Source organism: Malaclemys terrapin, chromosome 1, assembly GCF_027887155.1.
Source record: "Malaclemys terrapin pileata isolate rMalTer1 chromosome 1, rMalTer1.hap1, whole genome shotgun sequence".
Taxonomy (NCBI): domain Eukaryota; kingdom Metazoa; phylum Chordata; order Testudines; family Emydidae; genus Malaclemys; species Malaclemys terrapin.
The window spans coordinates 21,918,167-21,931,412 of NC_071505.1; the positions used below are offsets into that span (position 1 = coordinate 21,918,167).

General features: G+C 41.8%; 1 protein-coding gene across 3 annotated transcripts in view; it reads right to left on the reverse strand.

Moving 5' to 3' along the window:
- Positions 1 to 13,246, reverse strand: part of CD36 (CD36 molecule) — a 56,707-nt gene that overhangs the window by 28,038 nt on the left and 15,423 nt on the right. The gene's annotated exons all lie outside the window — the stretch shown is intronic.

Sequence of the window (13,246 nt, forward strand, 5' to 3'; positions counted from 1 at the left end):
AGATTTCCTTATGACCTTGGGTAAGTCACTTACCACTCTCTGTGTTTCTGGTCCCCAGCTGTAAAACAGGGAGAATATTACTAAGTCACAGAGGCATTGTGAAGTAAAACAAGATTGTGAGGCACTCAAATACAATAGTGATGGGTACCTAAGGGTATGTCTACACTGCAATTAAACACCGACGGCTGGCCCATGTCCACTGACTTGGGCTAAGGGGCTCAGGCTAAGGGGCTTTTTAATTGCAATGTAGATGTGGGGGCTTGGACTGGAGCCCAAGCTCTGGGACCCTCCCCCTTCATGGGGTCCCAGAGCCCTGACTCCAGTCTGTACTTGAATGTCTACTCTGCAAATAAACAGCCCCTTAGCCCAAGCCCTGCAAGCATGAGTCAGCTGACACAGGTCAGCCATGGGAGTTTAACTGCAGTGTAGACATAGCCTAAAATAGGCAGTTTAGCCTTTTGTTAACCAGATGGGGGAAAAAAACAAATCTAGCAACATGTGATAGTAAAGTGTCTGCAAACGGGTGGCAAAAGTGATTTTATCATTCATATGAGGCTTGTGGCAATCATTTCTAATGAAGCTTTAAAAACAGTGGTCTGGCTAGACTATGGAGTCAGACGTACATGAGGATACAATCTGGTCACAGCTGTAAGTCATCAAGAACCTGATAGAACTTCCAGTGAAGTCACTCGGAACCTTACCATTGACTTTAATGGGAGTTGGCTTAGGTTCCAGTACCACATCCTTTGAGTATTCTAGACAAGAAAGTTTAAAATAAAACTAAACTATCCTTAGCATGTTGTTTAAGAAAATCTTTACCTGTGCCTATTGTTCAATGGAGGAATCAAGCTTTAGATATTCAGTAAATTATTTTGCATATAGCAAAGGCAAAACTACTTAGCAAAGAGCTGACTGAATTTTCAGTTTGGCCACTGAGCCAAAAAATAAGTAACAAAAAAATTAATTTGGGTCAACCCAAAATGGATTTTTTTCCTTGGGTTTTCTTGCTGAAACAAAAAGTGGGGGGAAAAAATCAGTTTGAATGGAATATTTAATTTGCCTGAAATGAAACATTTTGGTTTGGGGTAATTTTTAACTTTTTCTTTTTTAAAATTAAGTCTAGCTAAATTTCAAAAGGAAACATTGTTTAGAAATGAGAAGGCAAAACATTTTATTTTGAAAATACCAAAATGAAATGTTTTAACTTTTTCAATTTTTGTTCCCTCTCCTTTTATTTTTGCCAACCCAAAACTGCATTTTTGAATGAACTAGTTGTCAAAAAAATTGCACACAGCTCTACTGAGTACCAGTCCTGTGCAATATTAATTAGTTAATTTGCAGCACCCACAGTAGCAGTAAAAACTAAAATGCTGGCATCAGTTCAGAGTGTTGTAAAAGAAAGAAGGGGCTTTGGGGTTAAAATTCTCCAGATTTGCTTTGCATCACAATTTTGCCATTTTGAGCTTGCCCAGCACAAACCAGAACTGCGTAAAGAAAGAATGGCAGCAATTAGGAACCACTTCGTTTAGAAGTTGCCTTAGAGAGCGCTACATAAAGATGTTGCTTAAAATAACTTCCTTGTGTAAATACAGCCAGTTTGTATTCTGATACTCTGATTCATAAATACACTGGTGATAGTTTAAAAGCCTGGGCTTGCTGTTTGAATCTCTGCAGTAATTTATGGGCACAGATATTTGTGTGAGAGGGAACAGAAACGCAGCAGCAACAGATCTAACTTTTCAGATTGTACTCTTGCACGGAGAGTCTAAGTCAGCAAAAAAAAAAAGAAAGAAAAGAAAAAGAAAAAAAAAGAAAAGGGAGCCTTTAATATTGTGCAAGCCCCAGAAGGCCAGGGATGCTGACACAGCAGTATATTAATCCAGGGGAAAGATCGACCTTCTGATGAGGCCATTTGCAGGACAGGCACCCGAGGGCCCTGAGATTTCAATAGAACACCAGTTCCCAAGGGTTTCTCAGAGGATGAGCACCTTAAGGTTAATAATTGTCTTCATATTCTTGGACAGGGGAGGAAGTGGGGAATCCTGGTTATGCTGTTCACAGCGAGTTCCCCATATGACCAGGAGAAGGGAGTTTATGTAAGCGCTGTACAACTCCCTCGGCTCAGAATCGAGCTGTTGCCTGTATTCATCAGCCTCTCGGACTGGAGGTGATTCACCTGTGGGGATTCTGTCCTGACCCCACATATTCCTGCCGTTCTTTTCATTTGTGGAACAGATAGCGCAATGGTTTACAAACATTTAGTGCTGAATCGTCACACTGGCCCTCCCCGTCTCCCAGGAGATAGGTACCATGCCAACTTTGCAGAAGGGGAGACAATGGCAGAAAGGTTAAGAGACTTGACTAAAGCCTGGTTTATGCACAGTTTTTGTACTAGTATAACAATTTCAGAGAGGGCTGTGATCATTATACTAGTACAACCCCTGATGTAGCCACAGTTATACCAATATAATGGTGCCTGTACCAGTATAACTACATCCACTAGGAAGGTCATACCACTCTCATTATACAGTATAATTAAAATAGTCTGATTTTTGTGTAAAGAGACTATCGGAGGTGGGATTGGAATGCAGGAGTCCCTTGCTTTCAGCCCCATGTTTACTACACAATGCCAAGCTACTTCTCGTGCTATTAGGCTGTATCCAGGAGACCACACTGGCTTCGCCGCAGCCTCCAGCTAAGAGATAGCTGGCAGAGGTTCTAGCCCCAAAAAAGGCAGGATAATGAATGCACATTAGCTCTCCTGCTGTAAAATCCTAGTGGAGATAAAGCACCTGTAGTTTTTACCATGATGTAGTTTAGTGAACACAACACTATATGTGTACCTGTGGTTGTCGTTGCTTAGTTAACCTTATGGAAAAGCCTAATCTCCACTAGCATTTTACAGCAGGAGAGCTAACATGCATTTGTTTTCCCATGATAGTACCTCACCTCTTTTGGCAGTGAAGTCAGAGCCTCCGAAGCACTGCATCCCAAAACCACTAATTGGTCTGTTCTCCCTCCATGAACACATGGTGACAGGTTTCAGTAGGTCTGAAAATCCAGCCCTGTGTGGCTAGAGGGAAAGGGGGACTTATCAAAGCAGAAAACATTAATCTCTAAGGACTGGACATCAGTTTGTATTTTCAAAGGAACTTTGCAAGAAAAGGGCTAGAGACTTTTTTTTTTAAATGAAAGCTGGGCTTGTCCTTTACATTCATACCCTCTCAGAACTGGGGCTAGAGAGCACGGTTGGGGACTTTGCAGATCACAGAGACCAGCTCACCACATGCTCCATTGTCTTGTTTTCTTGGCTGGCCTTTACAATGAAATGTCAGACAGGGACTCCATGCTTTGGCTATAGCCTCAATAGTTTCTTCTCTCTCTCGTATTTGTCAACTCAAATTAAGATATTGGGAAATCAAGTGCAACCCACAATATGCTTTCCAAGTGCTTGATTGCTATCCATGATAAATGGATGAGACTCCACAGACTGAGATAAATTCAGAAGGGACCATCATGATCATCTAGTCTGACCTCCTGCACATTGCAGGCCACAGAACCTCACCCACCCACTCCTGTAATAGGCCCATAACCTCTGGCTGAGTTACTGAAGTCCTCAAATCATGATTTAAAGACTTCAAGTTACAGACAGTCCACCATTTACACTAGTTTAAACCTGCAAGTGACCTATGCCCCAGGCTGCAAAGGAAGGCAACCCACCGCCCAAAAAAACCAGGGTCTCTGCCAATTTGACCCAACCCCTTCCCAACCCCAAATATGGTGATCAGTTAGACCCCGAGCATGTGGGCAAGACCTACCAGCCAGACACCCGGGAAAGAATTCTCTGTAGTAACTCAGAGCCCATATAATTTCATATAGAGGAGGTTGGGAATGATTATTTTTTCTTGCAAATGCTTTCAATACATATATTGTTTTTGTCCACATTTTTATTGGAAAATATTTTGGGTTTGCATTAAAAAAAATCAGACTTTGAACATTCTTATTTAAAAACTAAACCCCAATTTTTTTGACAAAAGCAAATTTTCTGCAAATATTTCCATCTATTCAACAAGCTATTATTCCCCCCCAAAATATGTTTCAATGGAAAGTTTTGACCATTTCTAATATCACATTTATTGATTATAGTGTGTTGAATGCAAGATTTAATGCTTCTGTAATGTACTTTCACAGGATTAAATTCTCTCCATGGCCTAAATGTGAAAAACCAATGAGACCTTCACTCACTTGCTCCTGGATTGAACCTACCCCTTTTATCCCGACCTTCCATATGTTAGCTAGCAGAGAAAAAATACAGGGAATGATGAGAATCAAAAGTAATGGGGATTGGCTTCATTTTGAAGCCTCACAATAATCAAATTGACATGTTTGGTGATGAAAAAAAACTAAAATAAGGAAAATTGCTCTTTGGCAATGTCTCTGAACAGGCCTCCAAAAGATGCTGACTTCTGGGCTGCCAACGTTGTGAGCACCTCAGGTTGAAGCAAAGCAAAGCTAACATTGGCCTATCTCAGCTTTGTCACACACCTGGCCATTTTATGAGTATATCACCTGCCTTGTGCAACGGAAAATGTGCATTCCAAATTCTGTAAAACTGAGCTAAATATATTCCCAGGGAAGGAATAATTCTCAGGGTTATATTTTCTAGTTTGCCTTAATTATTTACTACTTTTAAAGTGAAGACGACAATGATGAGTCTTATGTAGATTAAAGTCCTTATTCAGGCTTTATCAGGCCAAATTGTGCAGTGCTTTTTCAGTCTCTGCATGTGAAAAAACTTCTGTCAAAGTCCACGAAGGTTTTTTAGCAGTTAGGCCCTGACTACGCACTGCAGGATTAGGCCCCGTATTACTACTTATTATGTATAGGGCTGTGTGTGGCTCAAAGCCAGGAGTTTAGTTAGTATCACTGATATGGACAGGCAAGCAGGGCCCAATTCTCCTTCCAAATACACTGTTGTTAATCAAGCATGATCCCTTCCACTGATATAAAAGAGAGGAGGATCGGGCTTATGATGGATAATAGATAGGCAGAGAGTCAAACTGCTGAGTACAGTAATCATTATCACTGATAGTATGCAGGAAATTAAACTTGGCAATGTGAGTCTTGCACAGCAAGATTAAAGTGGAACACTTCAGTACTGTGTTGCTATGAGCCTGTAGCAGGCTGGCAGCATTTGCCTAAAAGATACCAACATGTTATCAGGGATATCCCTGTTATCAGGAGTTGGACAGTTAAGGAACATTGGATTCTACCAAGTCACTGAGGCAGGTGGCTCATTACCGCAGATGCATAAGGTGAGTTGGTTAGAAGGCTGGAATTAGATAATTTGTTGGCCTAAGCATCTCCTTAAAACAGCTTTTAGGTGTTCTGTAGAGCTGCTAAGAAAAACTTCCATGGAACCTTTTTCTGTCGGGGGGGAGGGAAGAGGGCAGGGACAATGGAGGGAGAAGAAGGTCCAATGACATCAAAAAAGTCTTGTTTAGACATTTTCTAAATGAGACATTTTCTGTTTTGAACTGACTTTCATTCTATATTATAATGTAACATTTTAAAAGTCAAAAGCAAACACAAAACATTTTGATTGATCCAAACTATTTTTTAAAAAATCAGAATTTCTTTTGTGGAGAATTTCAAAATGTTCGGGTTTCATTCCTAACTGGAACAAAGCCAGCTTCCCAAATCTCACAATCCTTCATCAAATGGAACTTCTGTCCACCACACAAGCTCTAGTATTAGGGGGAACTTAACTGGAGCCCTACTGAGGCAGCGGCAGGTACCTTTAAAAGGGGAAATGCCCCCCTCTGACAGCTTCGCTGTAGCTGGCTTGGGGCGGTACTGGATCCTAGCCCCTGCCTGGCTGCTACTGCTGGTGTGTCTGTGGGAGTGCATGTAAAGGCATAGATCTCCTGAGAGCTGTTCTGGGGAGTGACTGGGCCAGAACTGCATTGTAGCTGTAAGCTCCTGGCTGCAGCTGCTGTTTTCGAGGGTGCCCTGGCCACAGTATAGCACCAATGCAGCTCTCAGACAATGCAGGGCTGGAGCGAGGCAGCCTGGGTGGAGATGCCCTCAATAGGCCTCTGCCTAAAAAAAACACACCAGCCCTGGATGGGAGTGCGCTATACAAAGAGAGGATCCAGGGTATAGACTAAGCACTCGGGGCTATGTGATGTTAGTTGTGTGGGATATGGCCTGCTGCTTCATTTCATGCAGCCTGCGGCAATTGTCCAGGCTGCTAGCTGGAAGCCCTGAGCCTTGGTGCTGCCTATGCTCCCACTCCCTGTGGGGCTGGAGACACAAGCACTGGCTCACTCCGCTGCAGGGGGAAGCTGGGATTGCCAGGCTGTTAAAAGTCCGGTCAGGTCCGCGCAGCTCCCTGAAGTGACTGACATGTCCCTGCGACCCCCAGGAGCAGGGGCAATCAGAGAAGCTCCGTGTGCTGCCCCTCCCCCCAGCTCTGGCTCTGCAGCTCCCTTTGGCCAGGAACCTTGGCCAATGGGAGCTGCGGGGGCAGCATGTACCACGCAGAACCAGCTGGCCCCTCCACCTAGGGGCTGAACATGGCCACTTTTTCTGGGAGCAGCACAGAGCCAGGGGAGGCAGGGAGCCTGCCTTAGCCCCACTGCACTGCCAACCGGGAGCCACCCGAGGTAAGCGTTGCCTGGCTGGAACCCGGCACTCCAAACTCCCTCCTGTTCCCTGACCCCTGCCACAGGTTGGAACCCCCTCACGCACCCTAAGACCCTCCCAGGCCCTGCACCACCACCCACACCTCAACCCCCTGTCCCAGCCTGGAATCCCCTCCCGTGTTCTGAACCCCTCATTTCTGACCCCACCACAGAGCCTAGGGAAGCCCCGAGCCTCCACGTCCTCCCGTGGGTCAGTGGCCCCGATATAAAAAAGGTTCCTCACCTCTGGTTTAGAACCACTCTTCAGAGTGACCACCAGAGGCAGGTCTACACTGTGGTTGGGAGTGAGCCTCCCAGGATGGGCAGACAAACTTGCACTAACATCACTCGTGCTAGCCTTCTAAAACTAGCAGTGTGGACAGCGCTGCTCTGCCAGAGACCCGGACTAGCGACCCAGGCACAGAACCAGGGGGTCAGGTGGGCTTGAGAGCCTGAGCTGCCGCCCAAGCCACAACATCAACAGAGCTATTTTTAGTGCACTAGCTTGAATGGAACTAGCATGAGTCTGTCTACCCAGGCTGGGAGGCTCTCCCAGCTGCAGTATAGGCATAGGTCAGGGGGCATATAGTAAAGAGGAAAGAATCCATGTAAACAGGAAATAAAGACAGTCCTGCATTTACCCTGATTATAGTGTCCTGGCTATCTGCCATTTCTACAGGCTAGGGCCCCTAGAGGCAGCAAAATCTGGGGAGAATGTTTTAGCTGATGTTTACTATTGCCATGTTTTTGTTAAGAAAGCTGAACTGCAGGAATGGTGACTTTTTGATTCCACATACTGTGTGGACTTTGTTTTAGAGCAGGCTATGATAAGCACCTGCCCATAGACCCTTATCTAGGAGATAATGGTGGAGTTAGAGGTCAAACTACTAAGTGCATCAGGTTTGGGATTTATTATCCTCAAAAGTATTGGAGTAAAAACAAAAACATTTGAAATGGAAATAATTATGTTTAGTGAAAGGGAAGAACTGCCATGGAGTTAAATCCTGCAGTGTATTCAGGCAAACCTCATACTGACTTCAGTAAAGGCTGCAGGGTCTGGCCCAGAGGGCAGAAACATGTGAAGCACTGGCATTATTCAGGCTTCTGTTCATGGCTTTGTCTGTGTACCTCAGGTTAGACCAGCAAGACATAATTCAGCTGTTCTTGGCAAAGCCTGTTTAATGGTATTAATTTGTGGATCCAAAACTTTTCCCATTTTATTCATGTCAAAGTCCATTTGCTTTAATAGGATTTGTTTGGGGTGAACTGTATAGGCTCCTGGTGATTGCATGATGTGGATAAAAGTCAATAAGAAGTTAGTTTGTGACTGTTTTATTCACCATAAATGTGAAGTGTCAGATCTCGACCCTCAGAAGCTGAAAGGGCAAGTTAATTTGTTAAACCATTGCTTCTTTAATCCCAGCAATAAGAATTTAAGCCAAATTAATTGAACCTGGATGTATATCAAATTACGGTACATCTCCCAGAGCCACCATGAACCTCTACATTCCACAGGGATTAACTCAGAGCTATTGTCCTCCCACCGAATCTGAGCCCAGTGTGAAAAGCTTTGAAATATGGATCTATGATTCTATTCTCAAAAGCAACTTTATAAAAATAACATTTTCACTCTCAGCAGTAGAGCTGGACAGAAAGTGACAATTCCATTTCCTGAAAAAAATATTGGTTTCAAAATTTGTTTTTGTTCCATTCTGGCATTAAACAGAGACATACATTTTTCATTTAAAAAAAAAATCACAGATACCCCAAAACAGCAGAGATGGCTAGAGACCCCCACATAGTCAGTAATTCAGTGGGTACGCCTGGGGAATACAAGACCTAGGGTCACATTCCTACTCTGAATCATAAAGAGTATGGACTTAACCCTAGATTTCTCACATGCCAGCTGAGTGCTCTAAACCATCAGAGTGTTGGTTATTCTGCATTCCCTCTATTTTCTGAATGTTCTGTCCTGAACCTGAGAAACTTTCCTGAAGAAATTTTCATCATAACTGGTTTGACTGGTGATGATGATCCACAAGGAAGAAGGAATCCATCTTGAGTCAGGCTCAGTATGAGTGTGCAGAACTAGCTGTATCTTTTCAATGTTCAACTGTGCATATTAGATTTAGAATAATAATAAAAATGGAACCCTACAGCACCATTTTACAGAGTAGTTTTTCACTTAACCCCTGTAATTCAGTGTGGTGCTCTCTCTTAATCAGAGAAGCTGAATAGTGAAAAATTCAAGCATCTGAAACAAATTATCACAAAGAAATAAAACAGAAAGAAGCTAAAGATGATCTCATTTAAAAATCACAAGTTAAGAATGTATACATATGCATCATTGCCACAAAACTCATGTAGACATTTGCAAAGATATGTTTGTTGCAAAAGTAATCTCAAAAATATATCTGTATCAAGTAAATGAATGTACAATAATGATAGCAACATAAATACTCCAAAAAACTGAAGGAGATTAAAAGAATGTTCTGGTCTAATCCAAAGTAAATACTTAATGTCCAGAAATCTGAGTATATCTCAAGATCATATCAGTGATATACAGCTTAAAAGTGGAGCACAGGATCAGGTCCAAGAGGTGAATATAGCTGGACCGCTTGGTAATAGTGACCATAATTTAATTAAACTTAACATCACTGTGGCAGGGAAAACTCCACAGCAGCCCAAAACTGTAGCATTTAATTTCAGAAAGGGGAAATACACAAAAATGAGGAGGTTAGTGAAACAGAAATTAAAAGGTACAGTATCAAAAGTAAAATCCCTGCAAGCTGCGTGGAGACTTTTTAAAGACAACATAATAGAGGCTCAACTTAAATGTATATTCCAAATTTAAAAACACAGTAAGAGAACCAAAAAAGAGCCACCGTGGTTAAACAACAAAGTAAAACAAGCAGTGAAAAGCAAAGAGGCATCCTCTAAAAAGTGGAAGATGAATCCTATTGAGGAAAATAGAAAAGAGCATAAACTCTGGCAAACGAAGTGTAAAAATATAATTAGAAAGACCAAAAAAGAATTTGAAGAAAAGCTAGCCAAAGATTCCAAAAGTAATAGCTAATATTTTTAAAAATACATCAGAAGCAAAAAGCCTGCTAAATAACCAGTGGGGCCACTGGACGATTGAGATGCTAAAGGAGCATTCAAAGACAATAAGGTCATTGTAGAGAAACTAAATGAATTCTTTGCATCAGTCTTCACTGTTGAGGATGTGAGGGAGATTCGCAAACCTGAGCCATTCTTTTTGGGTGACAGATCTGAGGAACTGTCCTAAATGGAGATGTCATTAGAGGAGGTTTGGGAACAAATTGATAAACTAAACAGTAATAAGTTTCCAGGGCCTGATGGTATTCACCCAAGAGTTCTGAAGGAACTCAAATGTGAAATTTCAGGACTACTAACTGTCATCTGTAACCTATCATTTAAATCAGCTTCTGTACCAAATGGCTGGAAGATAGCTAATGTGACGCCAATTTTTTTAAAAAGGGCTCCAGAGGTGACCCTGGCAACTACAGGCCAATAAGCCTCACTTCAGTACTTGGCAAATTGGTTGAAACTATTGTAAAGAACAAAATTGTCAGACACATAGATGAACATAATTTGTTGGGAAATAGTCAACATGGTTTTTGTAAAGAGAAATCATGCCTCACCAATCTACTAGAATTATTTGAGGGGGTCAACAAGCATGCGGACAAAGGAGATCCAGTGAATATATTGTATTTAGATTTTCAGAAAGCCTTTGATAAGGTCCCTCACCAAAGGCTCTTAAGCAAAGTAAGCAGTCATGGGATAAGAGGGAAGGTTCTCTCATGGATTGGTAACTGGTTAAAAGATAGGAAACAAAGGGTAGGAATAAATGGTCAGTTTTCAGAATGGAGAGAGGTAAATAGTGGTGTCGACCAATGATCTGCACTGGTCCTATTTAACATATTCATAAATGATCTGGAAAAAGGGGTAAACAGTGAGGTGGCAAAATTTGCAGATGATACAAAACTACTCAAGATAGTTAAGTCCCAGGCAGACCGTGAAGAGCTACAAAAGGATCTCAAAAAACTGGGTGACTGGGCAACAAAATGGCAGATGAAATTTAATGTTGATAAATGCAAAGTAATGAACATTGGAAAACATAATCCCAACCATACATATAAAATTATGGGGTTTAAATTAGCTGTTACCACTCAGGAAAGAGATCTTGGAGTCATTGTGGATAGTTCTCTGAAATCATCCACTCAATGTGCAGCGGCAGTCAAAAAAGTGAACAGAATGTTGGGAATCATCAATAATAATAAGACAGAAAATATCATATTGCCGCTATATAAATCCATGGTACGGCCACACCTTGAATACTGCATGCAGATGTGGTTGCCCCATCTCAAAAAAGATATATTGGAATTGAAAAAGGTTCAGAAAAGGGCAACAAAAATGATTAGGGGTATAGAATGGTTTCCGTATGAGGAGAGATTAATAAGACAGGGACTTTTCAGCTTGGAACAGAGACGACTAAGGGGGTAGGGATATGATAGATGTCTATAAAATCATGAGTGTTCTAGAGAAAGTAAATAAGGAAGTGTTATTTACTCCTTCTCATAATACAAGAACAAGGGGCCACCAAATGAAATTAATATGTAGCTGGTTTAAAACAAACACAAGAAAGTATTTTTTCACGCAATGCACTGTCTACCTCTGGAACTCCTTGCCAATACTATAACAGAGTTCAAAAAGGAGCTAGATAAATTTTTTGAAGATAGGTCCATCAATGGCTATTAACCAGGATGGGCAGGAATGGTGTCCCTAGCCTCTGTTTGCAAGGAGTTGGGATTGGGTGACAGGGCATGGATCATTTGATGATAAACTGTCTGTTCATTCCCTTTGGGGCACCTGTCATTGGCCCCTGTCAGAGGACAGGATACTGGGCTTGATGGACCTCTGGTCTGACCCAGTATGGCCGTTCTTATGTTCTTATGTAATTATATGTTCCTCCAAGTTTCAATCAATTATAAAATGTTTGTGAAAATGTATGTTGCATGATTTCTATCTCCTAAAATGTTGATACATGGGTATGATTAAATACCTAGTGACACACCACTGTTTTTAGCTATTGTGTGGCTTCTCCCTGCATCTGAACAAAACTAGGTACTAGAATTGGTTGTAAAAATTCCAGTGAAGCAGTTTTTTTGTTGGAATTTGCCGATTCATCAAAATCAAAACATATTGTGGAGACAGTTTGATTTTGGTGAAGTTCCTCTGGAACTAAACAAGGGGTCCAGTGGAAACCTGTCTGGCTTCCTGCCAGCTCACTCACCTGGCTCCTTGGCAGCTGCTTGGTGGGCTGCTGGGGAAGTTGATCTTTCAGGGCCTGCGGCTCTAGGACAGTGCACCATGCAGACCATCCCAAAGCCAGGGACCCTAGAGCTTCATCCCCTTCCGTGGAAAACTTCTAAATTTTAAATTTTTGTTTCAAATTGGAATGAAACCAAAGTTTCAAAATAGCAAAATCCTCCACAAAATGGAATATGTTTCGCCACCCAGCTCTATTAGGCACCACTTCCCTTGTTCTGCACACTGTCCTGCTAGTACATAAGGCCTTGATCATGCAAGGAGGCAGGCACCGTTGGACTCCTGTAGACTTTGAAGGGGCTCTTTGCAGGCATAGGGGTCAAGCAGAAGGCATTTCCTTGCAGGATCAGAACCTAACATCACTGAGAATACTCCTACTAGCTAAAGCTAAGTGAGTGGCTACATTGTTGCCGAATTGGGCCATATGTGGGGGGGAAAAAAGATTCAGAGATTAGTAAGCAATTGAGCATTAATAAACAAAGGAAATAAAGTAACAGTAAAAAAAAATACTAGCTTCCAAAACTGCATGGGCCAGATCCTCAATCTTGCAAAGACTTATGCACATGCTAAACTTTAGCCACTGGGATAAAGTCCCATTGACTGCAGTGGAATTGGGGCCAATTGGTGTAGTTCTATTACAGTCAGTTGAGCTATGCAGATTTACACCAACTGTGCATGTCACTCACTTCCAATGAAGATTCAAATGTGGGAGAGCACAAGGACTTGAACCAAGGTCCCCACATTCCTTGTAAATATTTTAACCTTCGAGCTATAGAGTCTCTCTCTCAATTTCTCCTGTTGAAGCTGTTCCACAGTAACTAAATATTCATGAAGCCAGAGAAAGGTTCAGAAAGAAAGATGGTGAAAGCTCACTATTTTTTGCAAACTGGAATTTTTGTTTTCTGGACAGTCCTATCTACAATATATGTTGCCAGATTCGGTGTTAGCTATACACAGAGCAGCTTAACTGTAAATTATTTGATCAGAAAATTCAGCTTTAATATAACATTTTACAAAATGGAGAACTGGTCTGAAATCATGATGAAATTCAATAAAGACAAGAGCAAAGTACTACACTTAGGAAGGAAAAATCAAATGCACAACTACAAAATGATGAATAAGTGGTAAATCAGTGCTGAAAAGGATATGGGGATTATAGCAGATCGCCATCTGAATTTGAGCCAACAATGTGATACATTGTGTATCAT